The sequence below is a fragment of the Hyperoodon ampullatus genome (assembly GCF_949752795.1).
Source record: "Hyperoodon ampullatus genome assembly, chromosome: 10".
Classification (NCBI taxonomy): Eukaryota; Metazoa; Chordata; class Mammalia; order Artiodactyla; family Ziphiidae; genus Hyperoodon; species Hyperoodon ampullatus.
In genome coordinates, this window is record NC_136923.1 from 63,162,220 (window position 1) to 63,186,996 (window position 24,777).

Genomic DNA, 24,777 nt, shown 5'->3' on the forward strand with positions numbered 1-24,777 from the left:
GGCTTTGTAGCTGTTTGAGATTATTGGTTTTCCTAAGATCTGGCCCTGTTTTAACTCACAGTTTAAAATGTATTTCTTAATCTCTTCCATATGTAAAAAATTATTGACAAATCTAATTAATGTCATGAATTAAAGTGTGGGTGTGGGTGTGTACAGCTTCTACTGAGTATTCCTTGAATGTTCATAAATAAACACTCTTCAGACTTCAGCTAATACAGAATTTACTACTAAAATACACATAGGTAGCTATTATGTTTCTCTTTAAGCATGGATCCTTAGAGAATTATATTCCCAAATCCTTAGAGAATTATATTCTCAAACACCAAAAACAGTCCGCTCAGTAGAGGAACTGCTAACCATCTGCTATTAAGTAGTACTGCCTCGGGGCTTCCCTGTGGCGCAGTGGTGGAGAATCCGCCTGCCAATGCAGGGGACACGGGTTTGAGCCCTGGTCCGGGAAGATCCCACATGCCGCAGAGCAACTAGGCCCATGCGCCACAACTGCTGAGCCTGCGCTATAGAGTCCGTGAGCCACAACTACTGAGCTCACACGCCTAGAGCCCGTGTTCCACAACAGGAGAGGCCACCGCAATGAGAAGCCCGTGCACCGCAACAAAGAGTAGCCCCCGCTCACCGCAACTAGAGAGAACCCGTGCACAGCAACGAAGACCCAACACAGGAAAAAATAAAATAAATAAAATAAATAAGTTTATAAAAATAAATAAATAAATAAAGCAATGAAAATGTTTGAAATAACCTAGGGAGCTAGTAGACAAATAAAATTAAAAAAAAATAGTAGTGCCTCTAAAAAGTGGAAAAAAAAAAGAGGGCCATCTGGGATACAAGAACATGTTTTTATGGGTCTCCACAGGATCCTTGCGAGAGTGCACACGGTAAGAGAAAAGTTCAAAGTTTTGGAAACTAAAAAAAGATTTAGAAAAACAGAAAAATATTTTCTGAAAAGAAGGTAGACAAAAATCATGCAATACTCCCTATGTGTTAGATATTTTGAAGTTACAAATAAGTTATGTTTTTCACCTCTTCGTGTATTTAATGTTTATTTCACTAGAGAAGTATTTATTTTTAAAGATTTATTTTCAGCTTTTCAGTGCTTTCTCAAAAATTATTCGATGCAATATGCTATGGATATTACTATTAAAATTGTAAATGGTCAGGCAGTGGGTAAGTTTATACTGACTGAGCCACAGGCTGTGTAAAGTGACCCTGAGAAATTATAAGAAGTGCTTTATAATCTCCAAAATCTTTAATAGTTTTGCTACAAAACTATAGCACATCAACAAGCATTTGAAGAACAGAATATCTTCCATTAACTCCAGAAAGACAATTTAAAGGCAATTATGAATGCAATACAGATTTTACAAATCTGTTATAAATATGGAGCATCTTCCATTTAATCAGTCATTAAATGTGGGTCTGGAAAAAAAATTGGATGAACTTTTTTATATTCAAAGGTAGAAAATTGGTCAAATGCCATTTCTTTGAAATCGTACCTCTACATCATTTGTAGCAATACAGAGAGAGATTTGAACTGAAGAAAAAGTAATGTAGAATCTTACAAGTTGGACTAGTTGCTTGGAAAGATTGTGTACTTGTTGGCTTTCTAAGAGTACTCATGTCTCATGCCTTGGCTCACAAGCAGGGAGGAGAGAAGGTTCGAGTGTTCATCTGAGCACAGCTCTTAGAGGGCTCTAAATATTAATAATACCATATACTTAGTATGTTACCTGCTAGGAAAGTAAGTGACCAGCCCCAGCTCCCTGCTGAATACATCCTTGTTCTTAGACACTCCTTACTTTAACTCCTGGCTGCTCTGAATATGAAAAAATGATGCTTTCACCACCATTGCAGTTCTAAGCTGGTTCTTGATTTGTGTGTGTGTGTTTTGTTCAGCTCATGTTATAAACAAATATGAAATAAAAAACAATTTCTACACAGAGCTGTGGAAATCAGTAATGGATAGTGTTTCTATATGAATGGATGTCATTAAAAGAGACATATGGGCACAGCGGCGAGGAGCATGGGCTGCAGAGTCAGACCGCCTAGATTCAAACCCTCCCCCTGCCAGTGTGATCTGAGCAGGTTATGTCATCTCCCCTTGCGTTCAGTTCTTCTCTGCAAAATGAATATCATAAGAGTATGGTTTCCTTGTATGGTTGTAAGAATCGAATTGATTAATACATGTAAGAAACTTGGAGTAGCATTTATCACACTGTGAGCATGATAAAAGTGATACCACTGTTTGCCAAATAAAGTACTTATAATTAACTAACCTAATAGACTTTTTTTTGGTTCATATCCTAAATCTTTATGGTGTTGCTGATCTCTCCTGCTGGGTTTGATCAAGGCCCATGCAGGTCTGATATGTTTGCAAAGACCTCTGGGAATATCTCCAGACCCCAGCTGCTCCAGAGAGCCAGGCTTCTCGCTCCTTCCTTCCTTTTTTTTCCTTCTCACATTTACAGTGTGGCGAACTCTGCACTTGGCAGGCAGGAAGGAAGGAGTACTAGGAGTTTGATGGCAAAATATCTGGGAGAATTTGGGACCAGGAATCCCAGGTGACCGGGAAAGGAACCGTAAGCTTCATAGGAGCAGAGACTTTGTAGGTGAACATGGAGCAGCAAAGGACTAAGGTGTGGAAAGGAAGTCACCCCCCAGGGAGGCTGTGGCAGGAACTATGTCTGGGAAGAGCTGGGTTTTCCTTAAAGAATGCAGGTGCAGAGCATGATGGGGAGGGCTGGCAGTGAAGATGCGTTTGGTTTAAATAGAATGAAGGTCTCCAGTAAACAAATACGGTTGACCCTTGAACAACAGGGATGTTAGGGGCGCCAACCCCAGCACATTCCAAAATCCACATGTAACTTTACAGTTGACCCTCCATATGAACCCCTTCTACCTCCTCAGATTCAACCAACTGTGGAAGGTGTAGTCCTATAGTATGTATATAGTCAAAAAAAAAATGTGTGTATCACTGGATCCGGTACAGTTCAAACCTGTGTTGTTCAAAGATCGACTGTAGTTGATTGTGAAGAGGATGGTGGAAAATGGATTGTACCTAACAGTGTAGAAGTGACCATACAGGAAGAGGAAAGATGGTCAGAGAGATGGGCGTTTAGCAGTGACCCAGGATCAGCAGAGTTCTGACATGAAGATGCTCCCAGGCGGCCCAGGTTGAGAAGGAGGTGGGTGCATTGCTTTTTTAAAAAATTTTAAACTTGTATTATTTTTGCTATTGCACATTCATCACTGACTATTGTCCATGCATTTAATAATTTTTTTAATTACACATTTTTAAAAATTTTATATTGGGGTATATTTGATTAACAGTGTCGTGTTAGGTTCAGGTGTACAGCAAAGTGATTCGGTTATACATGTATCTATTTTTTTCAAATTCTTTCCCCATTTAGGTTGTTACAGAATATTGAGTAGAGTTCTCCGTGCTATACAGTAGGTCCTTGTTGGTTATCTATTTTAAATATAGTAGTGTGAGGTGGGTGCGTTTTGGCAACTGCAGTGTGAACCTTGGCATCCTGTCACTGAAGACATCCCTCCTGGCACTAGATGCTTGGTTTAATCAAGTGTTCTTGTGACTGGATTGAATTAGACACTTTCCCCTTGTCTCACAGTTGAGAAGCTTGACAGAGTGTGACTGTAACAGATACATTCTGCCTCTGCCTGGTCTCTACCTGTTTAGGGATGAGAGTTATTAATTTATATGGTGGAATTAAAAGAAGTAAACAAACTTTTCTTGAGCACCCACTATAATCCCAGTACTTTGAATCTCTTGTACTACCTCCATTAGTTTTCATGTAAGGAAACAGATTCATCGGGTGTAATATCTTCAGACCCACCCAGCTATGAGGTCACAGAGCACGAATGGCACCCTGAGTAGGTCCTTTACTAAATCTTGCTAATTCTCAATTGCATTCTGAGCAAGCACACAGTATTCCAGTATCACCTGAGTTTCCTGGATGCCTTGAGAATCACTGAAACCATTTTAGAACACACATATAGAGAACTAAAAACTGATTTGCTAAAACTCGACCTCTAGATGGTCAGAGTTCTACACCAAGCTGGGGCCTGTCCTGACACTCTTGGGAATTATCATTATTTTTTTTATTGGGGTATAGTTGCTTTACAATGTTGTATTAGTTTCTGATGTACAACGAAGTGAATCAGCTATAAATATACATGTATCCCTTCCCTCTTGGACCTCCTTCCCCCCATCCCACCCATCTTGGTCACCACAGAGCACCAAGCTGTGTTCCCTGTGCTACACAGCAGGTTCCCATTAGCTATCTGTTTTGCACATGGTAGTGTATATATGTCAATCCCAATCTCCCAATTCATCCCACCCCCTCTTCACAAATCGCCCCCCCCCCACACGCCGTGTCCACACATCCGTTCTCTATGTCTGTGTAAGGAACGAAACTGGGTCATTTGTAGAGATGTGGATGGACCTAGAGTCTGTCATACAGAGTAAAGTAAGTCAGAAAGAGAAAAACAAATATTGTATATTAACACATATGTGTGAAATCTAGAAAAAATGGTACAGAAGAACCTATCTGCAGGGCAGAATAGGGAATTATCATCATTAATAAAGAACCAAATGGCTCATGACCAGCCCATTTTTCATTCAATGGTGAATTTACTGAACGTTTCTTAAGTGCCTATTTTGTTCAGGAACCATCTTAGGTATTCCAGATGTGATGATATTAACAATATTTATGACAATTAGCATTTATTGAACAATTATTAAACTCTAGACACTGTTGAAAGTGCTTTATATGTTTTAACTTACTGAATCCTCTCAGCTACCTTTGAAGCAGGTCCCTTAACAACCTCTATTTTAGAGATGAGGATATTCATCTTTTAATATTGTATTGATATGCAATACTTTTGATATAATTTGCCTTTTCTACAATAAGCATGTGCTAACTTTGTAAAGAGAAAAAAATAACAAGAAAAAGATAAATTGATCATTTAGTAAATAATATTAGATCCAAATGCATGAGCTCAAGGCTTGTGTGTCTGCCTGGTGGGAAGGAGGGTCTGGAGAAGCTTTACCACCAAGTGCATTTTATCACATAATTGGCACTTCACTATGCCCATTAAACACCTTGTTGATTGGCTCAATAGTCCCTAACTAGAATACCAGGTAGTGGTTGTAAAAACAATGCTAGGACAAAATATTCACTTTTTATTTTAGGTCATTGGCATCCATTATCACAAGTTGTGCTACTACTACTACCTTTTTGTATCAGTAAGCCTGTATTTCTAAGAAATAATAGTCTACTTTTAGGTTTCTTGGCTTTATGGGCTTGAATTCAAAGCCATAAATGATACTAGAATGGATTTTACAGCTGTTTGTTAAGTATTCTGGGAAGAGGCCAGTGTGTTCAAAAGATAGGAAGATGGGAGAAGGAAAAATATTTACCTAAGCATAAAATAAGAAGTGTTAAGGGTGATGTGAAGATGCAGAAAATTTTATAAGTTATTTAAGTTTTAGGGGTTGCTTCCAACCCTGAGGAGTCACGTATGAAGTCATGTATGAGGTAGAGTGTTTCTCACTTTAATGTGTTGTCATATCTGATATTTTAGTCTATTCTTTCTTTCATTGCACTAGAGTTCAATATCATTGTTAATATTTCGAGCATTACTTTGTCATTAGTTATAAGTAGGTGTTTTTTTAAACATATTTATTGGAGTATAATTGCTTTACAGTGTTGTGTTAGTTTCTGCTGTATAACAAAGTGAATCAGCTATATGTATATATACATCCCCATATCCCCTCCCTGTTGTGCCTCCCTCCCATCCTCCCTATCCCACCACTCTAGGTGGTCACAAAGCATGGAGCTGATCTCCCTGTGCTATGCGGCTGCTTCCGACTAGCTATCTATTTTACATTTGGTAGCGTATTTATGTCAGTGCTGCTCTCTCACTTCATTCCAGCTTACCTTTCCCCCTCCCCGTGTTCTCAAGTCCATTCCCTACGTCTGCGTCTTTATTCCTGTCCTTCCCCTAGGTTCATCAGAACCATTTTTTTTTTTAGATTCCATATATATGTGTTAGCATACTGTATTTGCTTTCTCTTTCTGACTTACTTCATTCTGTATGACAGACTCTAGGTCCATCCACCTCACTACAAATAACTCAATTTCATTTCTTTGTATGGCTGAGTAATAATCCATTATATATACATGCCAAATCTTCTTTATCCATTCATTGGTCGATGGACACGTAGGTTGATTCCATGTCCTGGCTACTGTAAATAGTGCTGCAATGAACATTGTGGTACATGTCTCTTTTTGATTTATGGTTTTCTCAGGGTATATGCCCAGTAGTGGGATTGCTGGATCGTATGGTAGTTCTATTTTTAGTTTTTTGAGGAACCTCCATACTGTTCTCCATAGTGGCTGTATCAATTTACATTCCCACCAACAGTGCAAGAGGATTCCCTTTTCTCCACACCCTCTCCAGCATTTATTGTTTGTAGATTTTTTGATGATGACCATTCTGACTGGTGTGAGGTGATACCTCATTGTAGTTTTGATTTGCATTTCTTGAATGGTCAGTGATGTTGAGTATCCTTTCATGTGTTGTCAATCCGTATGTCTTTGGAGAAATGTCTATGTAGGTCTTCTGCCCATTTTTGGATTTCATTGTTTTGTTTTTTTTTTTGATATTGAGTGGCATGAGCTGCTTGTATATTTTGGAGATGAATCTTTGTCAGTTGCTTTGTTTGCAAATATTTTTTCCCATTCTGAGTGTTGTCTTTTCGGCTTGTTTATAGTTTCCTTTGTTGTGCAAAAGTTTTAAGTTTCATTAGGTCCCATTTTTTAATTTTTGTTTTTACTTCCATTTCTCTAGGAGGTGGGTCAAAAAGGATCATGCTGTGATTTGTGTCATAATGTGTTCTGCCTATGTTTTCCTCTGACAGTTTTATTGTGTCTGGCCTTACATTCAGGTCTCTAATCCATTTTGAGTTTATTTTTGTGTATGGTGTTAGGAAGTGTTCTAATTTCATTCTTTTACATGTAGCTGTCCAGTTTTCCCAGCACCACTTATTGAACAGGCTGTCCTTCCCAATTGTATATTCTTGCCTCCTTTATCAAAGATAAGGTGACCATATGTGTGTAGGATTATCTTTGGGCTTTCTATCCTGTTCCATTGATCTATCTGTCTGTTTTTGTACCACTACCATACTGTCTTGATTACTGTAGCTTTGTAGTATAGTCTGAAGCCCAGGAGCCTGATTTCTCCAGCTCCTTTTTTCTTTCTGAAGATTGTTTTGGATATTCAGAGTCTTTTGTGTTTCTATACAAATTGTGAAATTTTTTGCTCTGGTTCTGTGAAAAATGCTATTGGTAGTTTGATAGGGATTATATTGAATCTGTAGATTGCTTTGGGTAGAATAGTCATTTTCACAATGTTCATTCTTCCAATCCAAGAACATGGTATATCTCTCCATCTGTTTGTATCATCTTTAATTTCTTTCATCAGTGTCTTATAGTTTTCTTCATACAGGTCTTTTGTCTCCTTAGGTAGGTTTATTCCTAGATATTTTACTCTTTTTGTTGCAGTGGTAAATGGGAGTGGTTCCTTAATTTCTCTTTCAGATTTTTCATCGTTAGTGTATAGGAATGCAAGAGATTTCTATGCATTAATTTTGTATCCTGCTACTTTACCAAATTCACTGATGAGCTCTAGTAATTTTCTGGTAACATCTTTAGGATTCTCTATGTATAGTATCATGTCATCTGCAAACAGTGATAGTTTTACTTCTTCTTTTCTGATTTGGATTCCTTTTATTTGTTTTTCTTCTCTTATTGCCGTGGCTAAAACTTCGAAAACTATGTTGAATAATAGTGGTAAGAGTGGCACCCTTGTCTTGTTCCTGATCCTAGAGGAAATGGTTTCAGTTTTTCACCATTGAGAAGGATGTTGGCAGTGGGTTTGTCATATATGGCCTTTATTATGTTGAGGTGGTTTCCCTCTATGTGCACTTTCTGGAGAGTCGTTATCATAAATGGTTGTTGAATTTTGTCGAAAGCTTTTTCTGCATCTATTGAAATTATCATATGGTTTTTCTCCTTCAATTTGTTAATATGGTGTATCACATAGATTGATTTGCATATATTGAAGAACCATTGCATTCCTGGGATAAACCCCACTTAATCATGGTGTATGATGATCCTTTTAAAGTGCTGTTGGATTCTGTTTGCTAATATTTTATTGAGGATTTTTGCATCTATGTTCCTCAGTGATATTGGCCTGTAGTTTTCTTTGTTGTGACATATTTGTCTAGTTTTCATATCAGGGTGAAGGTGGCCTTGTAGAATGAGTTTGGGAGTGTTCCTCCCTCTGCTATATTTTGGAAGAGTTTGAGAAGGATAGGTGTTAGCTCTTCTCTACAAGTTTGGTAGAATTCACATGTGAAACCATCTGGTCCTGGGCTTTCGTGTATTGGAAAATTTTTAATCACAGTCTCAATTTCAGTGCTTGTGATTTGTCGGTTCATAATTTCTATTTCTTCCTGGTTCAGTCTTGGAAGGTTGTACTGTTCTAAGAATGTGTCCATTTCTTCTAGGTTTTCTATTTTATTGGCATATAGTTGCTTGTAGTAATCTCTCATGATCCTTTGTATTTCTGCAGTGTCAATTGTTACTTCTCTTTTTTCATTTCTAATTCTGTTAATTTGAGTACTCTCCCTTTTTTTCTTGAGTAGACTGGCTAATGGTTTATCAATTTTGTTTATCATCTTCTCAAAGAATCAGCCTTTAGTTTTACTGATCTTTACAATTGTTTCCATCATTTCTTTTTCATTTATTTCTGATCTGATCTTTATGATTTATTTCCTTCTGCTAACTTTAGTTTTTTTGTTTTGTTGTTGTTGTTCTCCTTTCTCTAATTGCTTTAGGTGTAAGGTTAGGTTGTTTATTTGAGATGTTTCTTGTTCCTTGAGGTAGGATTGTATTGCTATAAAATTCGCTCTTAGAACTGCTTTTGCTACATCCCATATTTTGTTCTTTTATTTTTAAACATCTTTATTGGAGTATAATTGCTTTACAATGGTGTGTTAGTTTCTGCTGTATAACAAAGTGAATCAGCTATACACATACATATGTTCCCATTTCTCTTCCCCCTTGCATCTCCTCCCTCCCACCATCCCTATCCCACCCCTCTAGGTGGTCACAATCCAAGGAGCTGATCTCCCTGTGCTATGCAGCTGCTTCCCACTAGCTATCTATTTTACATTTGGTAGTGTATATATGTCCATGCCACTCTCTCACTTTGTCACAGCTTACCCTTCCCCCTCCCTATATCCTCAAGTCCATTCTCTAGTAGGTCTGTGTCTTTATTCCTGTCTTACCCCTAGATTCTTCATGACCTTTTTTTTTCTTTTCTTACATTCCATACATATGTGTTAGCATACAGTATTTGTTTTTCTCTTTCTGACTTACTTCACTCTGTATGACAGACTCTAGGTCCATCCACCTCACTACAAATATCTCAATTTCATTTCTTTTTATGCCTGAGTAATATTCCATTGTATATATGTGCCACATCTTCTTTATCCATTCATCTGATGATGGACACTTAGGCTGCTTCCATGTCCTGGCTATTGTAAATACAGCTGCAATGAACATTTTTGGTACATGACTCATTTTGAATTATGGTTTTCTCAGGGCATATGCCCAGTTGTAGGATTGTTGAGTCATATGGTAGTTCTATTTTTAGTTTTTTAAAGAACTTCTATACTGGTCTCCATACGAAAAATGGAGCTGGAGGAATCAGGCTCCCTGACTTCAGACTATACTACAAGGCTACAGTAATCAAGACAGTATGGTACTGGCACAAAAACAGAAATATAGATCAATGGAACAGGATAGAAACCCCAGAGATAAACCCACGCACATATGGTCACCTTATCTTTGATAAAGGAGGCAGGAATGTACAGTGGAGAAAGGACAGCCTCTTCAATAAGTGGTGCTGGGAAAACTGAACAGGTACATGTAAAAGTATGAAATTAGAACACTCCCTAACACCATGCACAAAAATAAACTCAAAATGGATTAAAGACCTAAATGTAAGGCCAGACACTATCAAACTCTTAGAGGAAAACATAGGCAGAACACTCTATGACATAAATCACAGCAAGATCCTTTTCGACCCACCTCCTAGAGAAATGGAAATAAAAACAAAGATAAACAAATGGGACCTAATGAAACTTCAAAGCTTTTGCACAGCAAAGGAAACCATAAACAAGACCAAAAGATAACCCTCAGAATGGGAGAAAATATTTGCAAATTAAGTAACTGACAAAGGATTAATCTCCAATATTTACAAGCAGCTCATGCAGCTCAGTAACAAAAAAAACCAAACAACCCAATCCAAAAATGGGCAGAAGCCCTAAATAGACATTTCTCCAAAGAAGATATACAGATTGCCAACAAATACATGAAAGAATGCTCAACATCACTAATCATTAGAGAAATGCAAGTCAAGACTACAATGAGATATTATCTCACTCTGGTCAGAATGGCCATCATCAAAAAATCTACAAACAATAAATGCTGGAGAGGGTGTGGAGAAAAGGGAACACTCTTGCTCTATTGGTGGGAATGTAAATTGATGCCATATGTTTTGGGTCATCGTGTTTTCATTGTCATGTTTTTCTAGGTATTTTTCGATTTCCTCTTTGATTTCTTCAGTGATCTCTTGGTTATTTAGTAGCATATTGTTTAGCCTCCATGTGTTTGTACTTTTTACAGATTTTTTCCTGTAATTGATATCTAGTCTCATAGTATTGTGGTCAGAAAAGATACTTGATTCAATTTCAATTTTATTAAATTTACCAAGGCTTGATTTGTGACCCAAGATATGATCTATCCTGGAGAGTGTTCCATGATCCCTTGAGAAGAAAGTTTATTCTGTTGTTTTTGGATAGAATGTCCTATAAATATCAATTAAATCCATGTGGTGGAATGTGTCATTGTGTTTCCTTATTTATTTTCTTTTTGGATGATTTTTCCATTGGTGAAAGTGGGGTGTTAAAGTCCCCTACTCTGACTGTGTTACTGTCAATTTCCCCTTTTATGGCTGTTAGCATTTGCCTTATGTATTGAGATGCTCCTATGTTGGGTGCATAAATACTTACAATTGTTATATCTTCTTCTTCAATTGATCCCTTGATCATTATGTAGTATCCTTCTTTGTTTCTTGGAATAGTCTTTTACTTTAAAGTCTATTTTGTCTGATATGAGTATTGCTACTCCAGCTTTCTTTTGATTTCCATTTGCATGGAATATTTTTTTCCATCCCCTCACTTTCAGTCTGTATGTGTCCGTCGGTCTGAAGTGGGTCTCTTGTAGACAGCGTATATATGGGTCTTGTTTTTGTATCCATTTATCCAGTCTGTGTCTTTTGGTTGGAGCATTTAATCGATTTTCATTTAAGGTAATTATTGATATGTATGTTCCTACTACTGTTTTCTTAATTGTTTTTGGTTTTTTTATACTAATTATTTTTTATTTTTTAATTAATTAATTATTTATTTTTTGGCTATGTTGGGTCTTCATTGCTGTGCGTGGGCTTTCCCCAGTTGCGGTGAGAAGGGGCTGCTCTTCATTGCAGTGAGTGGGCTTCTCATTGCGGTGGCTTTTCTTGCTGTGGAGCATAGACTCTAGGCTCGTGGGATTCAGTGGTTGTTGCACATGGGCTCAGTAGTTGTGCCTTGTGGGCTCTACAGCAGAGGCTCAGTAGTTGTGGCACATGGGCTTAGTTGCTCTGCTGCCTGTGCAATCTTCCTGGACCTGGACCTAGGCTCGAACCTGTGTCCACTGCATTGGCAGGTGGATTCTTACCCACTGTACCACTGAGGAAGTCCCATTTGGGTGTGTTTTTGTAGGTCTTTTCCTCCTCTTATGTCTCCTGGCTAGGGAAGTTCCTTTAGAATTTGTTGTAAAGCTGGTTTGGTGGTGCTGAATTCTCTTAACTCTTGCTTGTCTGTAAAGGTTTTAATATCTCTGTCGAATCTGAATGAGATCCTTGCTGGGTGTAGTAATCTTGGTTGTAGATTTTTCCCTTTCATCACTTTAAATATGTCCTTCCACTCCCTTCTGGCTTGCAGTTTCTGCTGAAAGATCAGCTAGTAACCTTATGGGGATTCCCTTGTATGTTATATGTTGCTTTTCCCTTGCTGCTTTTAATATTTTTTCTTTGTATTTAATTTTTGATAGTTTGTTTAATATGTGTTTTGGCATGTTTCTCCTTGGATTTATCCTGTATGGGACTCTCTGTGCTTCCTGGACTTGACTGACTATTTCCTTTTCCATGTTAGGGAGGTTTTCAACTATAATCTCTTCAAATATTTTCTCAGACCCTTCTTTTTCTCTTCTTCTTCTGGGACCCCTATTATTCGAATGTTGGTTCATTGAATGTAGTCCCAGAAGTCTCTGGGACTGTCCTCAATTCTTTTCATTCTTTTTTCTTTATTCTGCTCTGTGGCAGTTATTTCCACTATTCTATCTTCCAGGTCAGTTATCAGTTCTTCTGCTTCAGTTATTCTGCTATTGATTCTGTCTAGAGAATTTTAACTTTTACTTATTGTGTTGTTCATCACTGTTTGTTTACTGTTTAGTTCTTCTAGTTCAGTGTTAAACGTTTCTTGAATTTTCTCCATTCTATTTCTGAGATTTTTGGATCATCTTTACTATCATTACTCTGAGTTATTTTTCAGGTAGACTGCCTATTTCCTCTTCATTTGTTTGGTCTGGTGGGTTTTTACCTTGTTCCTTCATCTGCTGCATCTTTCTCTGTCTTCTCATTTTGTTTAACTTACTGTGTTTGGGGTCTCCTTTTGGCAGGCTGCAGGTTCATAGTTCCTCTTATTTCTGGTGTCTGCCCCCAGTGAGTGAGTTTGGTTCAGTGGCTTGTTTAGGATTCCTGGTGGGGGGGCTGGTGCCTGTGTTCTGGTGGGTGGGGTTGGATCTTGTCCCTCTGGTGGGCAGGGCTTCATCTGGTGGTGTGTTTTGGGGTGTCTGTGAACTTAGTATGACTTTAGGCAGCCTCTCTGCTAATGGGTGGGGTTGTGTTCCTTGCTAGTTGTTTGGCGTGTGCCATCTAGCACTGGAGCTTGCTGGCCTTGGGGTGGAGCTGGGTCTTAGTGTTGAGACGGAAATCTCTGGGAGAGCTGTTGCTGATTGATTTTATGTGGGCCCGGAAGGTCTCTGGTGGTCCAATGTCCTGGATTTGGCTCTCCCACCTTGAAGGCTCAGGCCTGATACTTGGCCGGAGCACCAAGACCCTGCCAGTCACATGGTTTTCTACCTTGTCAGACTGGCTTCTGTTCAGGATTTCCAAGCTGTTACAATTATGAGAGTCATTCTCATCTCTACTCTTCTCCAGTCCTTCTGAAACTTATGAACCAGGAACTAATCTTGGTCCAAGTATTTCAGTAGTAAAAAGCAGTCAAAAATCTCTGGCTTTGGGCTTCCCTGGTGGCACAGTGGTTGAGAGTCTGCCTGCCCATGCAGGAGACGTGTGTTCGTGCCCCAGTCCGGGAGGATCCCATATGCCACGGAGCGGCTGGGCCTGTGAGCCATGGCTGCTGAGCCTGCGCCTCTAGAGCCTGTGCTCCACAACGGGAGAGTTCACAACAGTGAGAGGCCTGCGTACCACACACACACACACACAAAAAGTCTGGCTTCATGGAGTTTATACATTTCCTCACAAACCAGAACATAAGATCCTTGAGGACAGGGAATATCCTTGTTTCTCTAGTGCCTATTACAATGCCTGGTCCCTTGCAGAAACTCAATGTGTAATTGGGAAGAACAAATCTGACCCCATACTGGATCAGTTTCTTTTACTTTTACCTTTGTATTCGATTGCTTTTGCTTAGTTGTACTAATTCAAGGAAGTATGAAGCAGAGCAGGACCCTGTGGGCCCTTCCCAAGCACAAATCCTTCCTGTGTCCCTCCATAAATAAGGTGTTTGTTTCCTCTTAAAATTTGTGATCTAAAAAGATTTCCTATGTTCTCCAACATGGTTTAATTAAATTTAGAAGTCATAATATTTAGTAGAACATATTTCCGGTTTTGCTTTTACATATGAGATATATTTTTATGGAAGTGGTTTGGGGAATATATAATCTAGGAAATAATTCAAAGGCTACCTGTCATACTGAGAAAGAGAAGAAAGTAGAAGGAGATGTTAATGAAGGTTGTATCCTGATAAGTAAAGGAAAATGATAGATAATCCTGTAAGTGCAGATAGATAATATGGATTATTCAGGGACTCCCAAATCTGTTTGTATTCTATATCATTTATTAGCTGTTATTTATCTTACTAAGTCACTTTTACCATATATCCTTAACCTAAATAATATTACATTTATGCAATATTTTCCACTAAGCAAAATAACATTTTCAGAAAAACTTAACATTTATTACCTTATTTGATCCTCACAAAAACACTTTTGGAAACTGAAAAAGTACTATTACTCCCAAGTTATGATATGCATGTAATTACCATTATTTACAATTCTAAAATTCTAAGTTTATTTCTGGACTCTCTATTCTGCTCCGTTGATCTATGTGTCTGTTTTTATGCCAGTAGCATCCTGTTTTGACCACTGTAGCTTTGTAATATAGTTGGCAATTAGGGAGCCCCCATACTTTCAAATTTTTTCTTCTTTCTCAAGACTGCTGTGACTATTTGAGGTCTTTCATGGTTCCATACACATTTTAAGATTGTTCTATTTCTGTGAAAAACTCCATTCAGATTTTGATAGGGATTGCATTAAATTTATAGATTGCTTTGGGTAGTATGGACATTTTAACAATATTAATTCTTCCAACCTATGAGCATTGAACACCTTTCTATTGATTTCTGTCTTCTTCAATTTCTTTCATCAAAGTCATACAGTTTTTGGTTGTACAGATTCTAATTCTATTAGGTAAAATAGTATGCAGATACATAAGTATCTATTACATTAGGTAATAGAAGCTTTGAAGAAAAATAAAGGAGGCAAGAAGGTAAAGACTGAAAGGAGGTACTATTTTTATAAAATTTGTTCCAAAAATGCTTTTGTAATGGGCTAACATTTGAGCAGAAACCTGAGTGAATGGAGCATGGGAACTCTGTGATATGTGGGGTGGAGGACTTTTTCAGTCAAAGGGAACAGGATGTGCAAAGACCCAGAGGCAGGTTTTTTTTTTTTTTTGAGGAAAATCAAGAAGGCCCAAATGGTTGGAGAGAACTGAGGGTTAAGACAATTATAAGGGGTACTATTTACCTAGTTTTGGGCCACTGGCTGCTAGAATTTTGACTCTCATTGTCAGATATACTTACCCAATTCAAGTATTTATCTATAAAAATATTTATAGAGGAGATTTACCTTATATTTTCAAAGGCTTCTAAATACACTGTGAATTACTGAACCCTCTATTTATATAATTTTATTAAATACTCCAAAATTATAAAAGGGTGTATAGTGGGTTCTTTTTCCTCATAAAGGATTTATTACCATTAGATATCATGTGTAAGAAAATAATTTCTGTGACAATTTAGTCAGGTGTTTCTTCCAGCTGTCCTACTTTCATTTGTCTTAACGCTGTAGACTCTCCATCTGACCTCTTTTACTGAGTCTGCTTATAAGCTGCTCAGAGTAGTCTCTCAGTTTGGTACTTTACAATTCGTTCACTCCACCTCTATGAACGTGGGAAAGTAGGTATCCATTTTCCTTGGAAAGATACTACCAGTGTTTGGATTACTCCCCAAATTCACTATGGAACCATGAAGTCCCTTCCTCCAGGGAGGGTGAGCTCTCAGCTTTCGTTATCTTGTTTCTTCTGCAACCCCTCAAGCTATTCTGCACTGAGGCTTTTTTGCATCTAAGAAGAATATATCATCAGGGAAATTCTTATCTTACAGGCATGGAAAATGGAAATCTTGTCCCCTGCTGGGTGGTGGAGCCGGAGAGAAAGAGAGGGAGGGTGGGGATTATGTCAGGGACTAGAATTGAGGGTCTGAGCTTCCTCTCCCTGGGGGAGGAGACAAGGTAGAGGACAATGCTGAGGAAGCAAGGTTGCTGCTCATCTCTGGATAGACCTTGGGTAATTCCAAGCTCTCTACTCAGTATGGTTTGAGAATGATGAGGCAGGACAATATATTGGAACTGGTTGAGGCAGACGTCTAGGTTCAGGCTGAGATGGTAGTCTCACAGCCTCACAAACTGAGCATCGTGTCCCAGCCACCCAGAAGTTTCCTGTGTGTTCTGCCAGCTGACACAGAAGTGCTTAGAAGAACCAGATTATATAAGGGGGCTGCGGAAAATTTGTCTTCGTTCTATGGCAGCTCAGCTGATGCTAGCACAGAGACCAAATAAAGCAGGTGGGACCAAACACCTCTCAGCAGATACTGGCAGAAAATTCTCAGTGACTCATTGGGTTAAGCGTGATTGCAGGGGAAGGTAGCTTAACCTCCTGAAACCATAGGTTCACTTGGGAGGGAAATAGGAAGAATGAGGCAGGGAATAATTATAAACTCAATGAATTTGTATAATGAAAAAATCTGAGTTACTAATACCCCCAAAGAGTCTGTTGAACCTGAAAGGACCAAGGTCCCTTGAAAATATTTGAAAGATTTTTTTAATCCACTGAGTAGAAAATGAAACTTGAGACAGATGACATCATCTCTGAATTTTAAAAGTGTATTTTTTTTTTTTTTTGTATATCTGTGTTAGTGTGTACAAATTTCAGCTTTTGCCAGATTAGGGTATTTGGCATACCACACAGTAAAGGACTTATTATAAGGCATACGAGCTGCCATGAGTCCAAACGGATACATTTGTAGCTTTGAAACCACAAGCCATCCTCAAGAGAGGAGACTTAGGAAGTTTCCACAGCTCTTCTTTATTTTTATGTCTCCAAAACTTTCCATTTTCACCATCGTGTGGTCAGATTATGGTGCAGATGCCTCCCGGAGCACCCCACATAGGTCTTTGTAAATCCTGAAGTTTCCAGAATGTAGCAGCATCTACACCGGTTGCCTTGTTTCTCTAATGTGTGCCCCAGTTCAGCAGTTCCTGGATGTTGAGGTGGCCTCCTACATACCATTAGCCTGTCCCAGCCAGTATCAATATATCATCCATGGACCTGCCTTTCCTCTCAAAACATGAGCTGACTTTTAGAAAAAAAGAGTGCCTATTCCATGTTAAATCCAGGACAGCCATCCTGTGTTCCATGGCTGCCCCCACGTTCCCCACCTTGCTTCTCCTACTCTAGGGCTGATACATCATTTGCCTTTAACACGCCACTGGTCCTCTGGGAGGAGGTTGTAAGTCCATTACTGCCTTTTTTGCATTCACTTTTGCCCCCCCCCCAGAAACATTCTTCTACAAGTTTAGTGTCTACAGTAAATCGCACTTCATTGGTTCAGTTATAGGGTATGACCTGGTTTGGGAGCGGTCAAACAATCTGCTTTGTGTTATTCAGAGTAAATAACATCCTCACCTGTGCCAAATCTTAGTGGTTTATTTCTCATTGCTGTCTGAGGCCGGTTGAGTGGCTGTCTTCACAACGGTCACTCAGGGACTGGGCCTCCATCCAGCAACGACTCCATCCCAGAAGCCTTTGGTCCCAGACATGAAGATAAAGACAAGCAGGTTCAAGACACACTTGGGATTAGGCTTATAAGCAGCGTACATCAATTCCACGTACATGGGCAAGGGTGTGTCTTCTCTCTCAAGAGGTGATAAAACTTTTTCACGAAAGTCCCTCTCTGAAGAAAGGCTGGGGAGTAGATAGCAATGCATGCGTATGGGCTAGGCTGCCACTGTCTGTCCTCTGGACACCAAAGCTCGGGTGGGTTCCCCTCTGCCATGAAGACCACACTCACCCCCTTCTCCAGGGGGACAGTGTGGAATCCCAGGCAGTCACTGCATCAGCCCAGGTCCATGAGGCTCTGTGGTCCTTTCCATCAAGACCACACCTGCCTCCTCTTGATCCTTTAATCTACATGCTAACATAGCACCTCATCCCTCCCGCTCCTCACTCCCCACATCTGATGAACAGTAGTGATCAAGAAAGTATAAACTCAGTAAGTCTCTTACTGGGAAAAGGGGAGGAAGGAAGACCTCTGGAAATCACTGGTCCACAGCAGTACTGAAATCCTGTGTAGAAAGTTCTCTTTGTAAAGTAGGTTGATCTCCTATTCTGTTCTGTAAGATAGAATCTCTTATCCAGTATTTTTGGTGCCTCTTTCCTTTGCCCTATGTATTGATTTTCCTTATCCACATCCTCCTTGCCAATGTCTGAAATGGCTGTTTTAAAGGTGGCCATATACCTTTATAACCTGCCCTAGTTTTTAAAGGCAGTGAAAGTTTAGGGTCCCTTAGGAACCTTTAAGAATCGATCAATCTTTTTTTTTTTTTTTCATCATCTGGACTCTTGGTTGTTTAGATAGCACATTTTGCTCAAAAACTCTGTGGGCTTCTGAGCTCTTTGTTTCCAGCCCCTTCCATCTCTCCATCACCACACTCAGAGTTCTCTTCTATACCTAATTCTCAAGCTGGTTTAATTCTTTGCTTCCTTACCCACCTTCTTCGTCACTTAATGGGTGCTCAGAAGTCACACTTTTAATAGGATCGTTGCATCAGGTTTAAAGAGTAATTGGTTAAGACTTGTTTCTCAAAACCTCTGTCAATTTTATCTCTTACTGTTTGAAGTCCAAAAAACAGAGGGTTTTCCAACCATTAGTTTGAATGGTTTTCCAACCCTTAGTTTGAATGGTTTTCCAACTAATTCAGAGTCAGGGGGAAAATTTGGAGGCATGAACCATGAAATTATATGGTGGGTTCACAGACTTAAGAAAAATACTGATGAAATTATTGTGAGTTGACATGCAGGCATTGTCTTTGCCCTGAGGAAACATGCCTGATAAGTTTATAGAAATTTCTAGAATCTGGAAATGGAGAGGAGACAGTGTCTTGAGGAGCGTGGCAGGGGCACAGGGTACCTCACTAGGGGCCTGGGGTACCAGCAACCGTAGTCACTTCCATTCACAAACCTGCTGAGGGAGATTCTCCATTTGAAACAAAGAAAGAGCAGTGAGCACTTCTCTAAGTTACATAAATTCAGACAATTCCTAACAAAAAGAAGAGACAAATTGTGTCTTGTCATTTATTACAAAATGCCCATTTTCTGGGCTTCCCTGGTGGCGCAGTGGTTGAGAGTCCGCCTGCCGATGCAGGGGACACGGGTTCATGCCCCGGTCCGGGAAGATCCCACATGCCGCGGAGCGGCTGGGCCCGTGAGCCATGGCCGCTGAGCCTGCGCGTCCGGAGCCTGTACTCTGCAACGGGAGAGGCCACAACAGTGAGAGGCCCACGTATAACAAAAAAAAAATAAATAAATAAAAATGCCCATTTTCTTCCTTCCTCCCTGAATTCAAGCTCTTTTTGCAGCAAGAGAAGCTCACATTCAAAAGACACCAAATGTAAAATGAAACAAACTACTGACACAGAAAGTAAGTGGCAGCAACAGCAATTTCTATTGTTGAGGAAATAATAATCTAAATTATGAACTATTTGAAGAAAACAAAGATAAAATAGAAAATCAGGAAAAAAAATAAAATAGGAACATCCATAACATGAAATTTTTGAAGGTGAAAATTTAATGAATGGGTTAAACAGCATATGAGGCATAGCTAAGGCAACAATGACTAAACTTACAATTTTACCAATAGTTGGTGATGTTGGCACTGAATATTATCACCATTAAAAATATTTACCGTATGTAGACAAAGGATGTTAATTAGCAATTTAGAAAGGAAGAATACATATGACCATTAAAAGGAGTTAAAATATTACAATCTCATTTGTTTTTAAAGAAATGCAAATTAAGTAACAGCATACTTTGTTTATTAGTTTGGCAAGGATTAAAGGACCATACCCAGTACTGGCATGGATGTAGGGAAATGAAAAACTCTACTCACTGCTCTTAGGGCAGAAATTGTCATAACTTTTCTGGAGGATACTTGTTTCAAAGGGTTTAATGGGCAAAATCATTGACTTAGAAATTTCACTTAAAATTTTTTTTCCCTTAGGAAATAATTACACAGATGCACCAAGATGTTACATAGGAAACTGTTCCTTGAAGGATTCTTTGTAATAGGACCGAATTGTAACAGTTAAAATATCCAAAAGAGGTTTTGTTAAATAGATTCTGTTTTTACATTATGATAATAAATGGCTATTAACAATAATTGTGTGAATATTTAATAACATGAAAGGATATTTGTGGTACATTAAGTGAAAGAAGCAAGTTTTGGGAAAATATATATGATACTTCTGTATATTTCTAAATGCGGGCACACATTTATATATGTGTGTGCATAGGAAAAATTTGAAAGCAGATATAGCAAAATTTAAACAGTGAATATCTCCCTATGTTTGAATTTCAAGTAATTTTGAATTGTTTTTTCTTCAGGGCCTTTCCATTATTAACTTTTTAAATTAGATGAACACATATTACTCATGTGGTAATTTTTATAGAAGAAAAACACTTTCTGATTTGAAAGACAGAAATGGTGACATTTGCTTCTTGACATATATTATTTGATTCCTGACATCATTGAAGAATTTCCCCCAGTATTTGTTTCCATTTTTTCTTTTATGATTTGTATGCTCACAAGTTTTACAAATTTACTATTTTAGTTTTTTTCCTTTCTTGTACAATTTAGAAGTCTTCATGTATTTAAATTAATAAACTTGGTTTCTTATTTCAGATGCATTTATATTATGTCTTGTGACCACATTTACATATATAGTATTAAGAACCTAAGTTAACACATGTCTCTGGCGTCTTTTTTTTTAATATTGTTTTTTTGATGTAGACCATTTTTAAAGTCTTTATTGAATTTGTTGTAATATTGCTTTTGTTTTATGTTTTGGTTTTTTGGCTGCAAGGCACGTGGAAGCTTAGCTCCCTGACCAAGGATCGAACCTGCACCCCCTGCATTGGAAGGCAAAGTCTTAACCACTGGACCACCAGGAAAATCCCTCTCTGGCTTCTTAATGTAGAAGGTCCTTTCACTTCCTAATCTCAAACAGTTTATCACCCTCAACAACTATTCCAAGCCATTGAAGCTCCACTGGAGTCAGACTGTGCCCCTTCCTCCTCTCACACCCAGCAGATAACCTGCCTACTTCATGGACTGAAACTCCTTCAAATTCCTTCCTGTCACCCTCCTCCACTCTTCCCACTCAGTCCCAGAGACCCTTGTCTGCATCTGCATACATTCTTATCTCCATCACCGCTGCCCCCTTCTGTGAAAAGAATTCTTCTTCTATCTGGGTCCCAGATCCCATCCTCTGTCACCTCCTTGGTGATCTTTAGTCTGTCAGAAATCTCTCCCTTTCTTCTGTATGTTTCTCTTGGTTGTTTCATTTTCATGTTTCTCTTTGTTGTTTCATTGTTGTACATAAGCAAGTTAAATTGCCATCCTCCTAAAATAAAAACAAAATAAACAACCCCCAAACCCTCCTTTGAGCTTTTCTTAGCACAGTGACATAAAGGATCTTCAATGATGTTGAGCCCTAAGCCTTTGTTGAACACTCAAAACTGGCACTATAATAGTTTCTGGAGCTGCAGAGATGAATAAGCCACATACATTTGAGGAGTTTACTATCATTCTTTATGTACTTAGAGCTCTGAGTGTGATTGACATAACTGTTTAACAATGGAGCTTCATGGAGGTTGGCGCACTTTCTATGAATTCTGTTGGGAAATATTTGAATAAAGAAGAAATGACTAATTAATTAAGTGAAGATACCAGATCCCCTTCCACTCTTCAGAAGAAAACTATAGATTTCAGTTGGCTAACAGACACCATCCCTTTCTTTCCTTCGCTTTCAAGATTCTGAAAAGAGTTGTGTATGATTGCCATCTCCACTGCCATCAAGCTTCTCTCTTTTTTAAAAAACTTTTTAATTTTTTAATTTTTTTATTTTTTTATTAGTTTCTGCTTTATAACAAAGTGAATCAGTCATACACATACATCTGTTCCCACATCCCTTCCGTCATGCATCTCCCTCCCTCCCACCCTCCCCATCCCACCCCTCCAGGCGGTCACAAAGCACCGAGCTGATCTCCCTGTGCTCTGCGGCTGCTTCCCACTATCTATCTACCTTACGTTTGGTAGTGTATATATGTCCATGCCTCTCTTTCGTTTTGTCACAGCTTACCCTACCCCCTCCCCATATCCTCAAGTCCATTCTCAAGTAGGTCTGTGTCTTTATTCCCGTTTTACCCCTAGGTTCTTCATGACATTTTTTAAAAATTCCATATATATGTGTTAGCATACGGTATTTGTCTTTCTCTTTCTGACTTACTTCACTCTGTATGACAGACTCTAGGTCTATCCACCTCATTACAAATAGCTCAGTTTCGTTTCTTTTTATGGCTGAGTAATATTCCATTGTATATATGTGCCACATCTTCTTTATCCATTCATCCGATGATGGACACTTAGGTTGTTTCCAGCTCCGGGCTATTGTGGATAGAGTTGCAATGAACATTTTGGTACATGTCTCTTTTTGAATTATGGTTTTCTCAGGGTATATGCCTAGTAGTGGGATTGCTGGATCATATGGTAGTTCTATTTTTAGTTTTTTAAGGAACCTCCATACTGTTCTCCATAGTGGCTGTACCAATTCACATTCCCACCAGCAGTGCAAGAGTGTTCCCTTTTCTCCACACCCTCTCCAGCATTTATTGTTTCTAGATTTCTTGATGATGGCCATTCTGACTGGTGTGAGATGATATCTCATTGTAGTTTTGATTTGCATTTCTCTAATGATTAATGATGTTGAGCATTCTTTCATGTGTTTGTTGGCAGTCTGTATATCTTCTTTGGAGAAATGCCTATTTATGTCTTCTGCCCATTTTTGGATTGGGTTGTTTGTTTTTTTGCTATTGAGCTGCATGAGCTGTTTATAAATTTTGGAGATTAATCCTTTGTCAGTTGCTTCATTTGCAAATATTTTCTCCCATTCTGAGGGGTCTCTTTTGGTCTTGTTTATGGTTTCCTTTGCTGTGCAAAAGCTTTTAAGTTTCATTAGGTCCCATTTGTTTATCTTTGTCTTTATTTCCATTTCTCTAGGCGGTGGGTCAAAAAGGATCTTGCTGTGATTTATGTCATAGAGTGTTCTGCCTATGTTTTCCTCTAAGAGTTTGATAGTTTCTGGCCTTACATTTAGGTCTTTAATCCATTTTGAGCTTATTTTTGTGTATGGTGTTAGGGAATGATCTAATCTCATACTTTTACATGTCCCTGTGGAGTTTTCCCAGCACCACTTATTGAAGAGGCTGTCCTTTCTCCACTGTACAGTCCTGCCTCCTTTATCAAAGATAAGTTGACCATATGTGCGTGGGTTTATCTCTGGGCTTTCTATCCTGTTCCATTGATCTATCTTTCTGTTTTTGTGCCAGTACCACACTGTCTTGATTACTGTAGCTTTGTAGTATAGTCTGAAGTCAGGGAGCCTGATTCCTCCAGCTCCGTTTTTCATTCTCAAGATTGCTTTGGCTATTCGGGGTCTTTTGTTTCTCCAAACAAATTTTGAAATTTTTTGTTCTAGTTCTGTGAAAAATGCCAGTGGTAGTTTGATAGGGATTGCATTGAATCTGTAGATTGCTTTGGGTAGTAGAGTCATTTTCACAATATTGATTCTTCCAATCCAGGAGCATGGTATATCTCTCCATCTATTTGTATCATCTTTAATTTCTTTCATCAGTGTCTTATAATTTTCTGCATACAGGTCTTTTGTCTCCTTAGGTAGGTTTATTCCTAGATATTTTATTCTTTTTGTTGCAATGGTAAATGGGAGTGTTTTCTTGATTTCATTTTCAGATTTTTCATCATTAGTGTACAGGGATGCCAGAGATTTCTGTGCATTAATTTTGTATCCTGCTACTTTACCAAATTCATTGATTAGCTCTAGTAGTTTTCTGGTAGCATCTTTAGGATTCTCTATGTATAGTATCATGTCATCTGCAAACAGTGACAGCTTTACTTCTTCTTTTCCAATTTGGATTCCTTTTATTTCCTTTTCTTCTCTGATTGCTGTGGCTAAAACGTCCAAAACTAAGTTGAATAAGAGTGGTGAGAGTGGGCAGCCTTGTCTTGTTCCTGATCTTAGTGGAAATGGTTTCAGTTTTTCACCATTGAGGACAATGTTGGCTGTGGGTTTGTCATATATGGCCTTTATTATGTTGAGGAAAGTTCCCTCTATGCCTACTTTCTGCAGGGTTTTTATCATAAATGGGTGTTGAATTTTGTCGAAAGCTTTCTCTGCATCTATTGAGATGATCATATGGTTTTTCTCATTCAACTTGTTAATATGGTGTATCACGTTGATTGATTTGCATATATTGAAGAATCCTTGCATTCCTGGAATAAACCCCACTTGATCATGGTATATGATCCTTTTAATGTGCTGTTGGATTCTGTTTGCTAGTATTTTGTTGAGGATTTTTGCATCTATGTTCATCAGTGATATTGGCCTGTAGTTTTCTTTCTTTGTGACATCCTTGCCTGGTTTTGGTATCAAGGTGATGGTGGCCTCGTAGAATGAGTTTGGGAGTGTTCCTTCCTCTGAAATTGTTTGGAAGAATTTGAGAAGGATGGGTGTTAGCTCTTCTCTAAGTGTTTGATAGAATTCACCTGTGAAGCCATATGGTCCTGGGCTT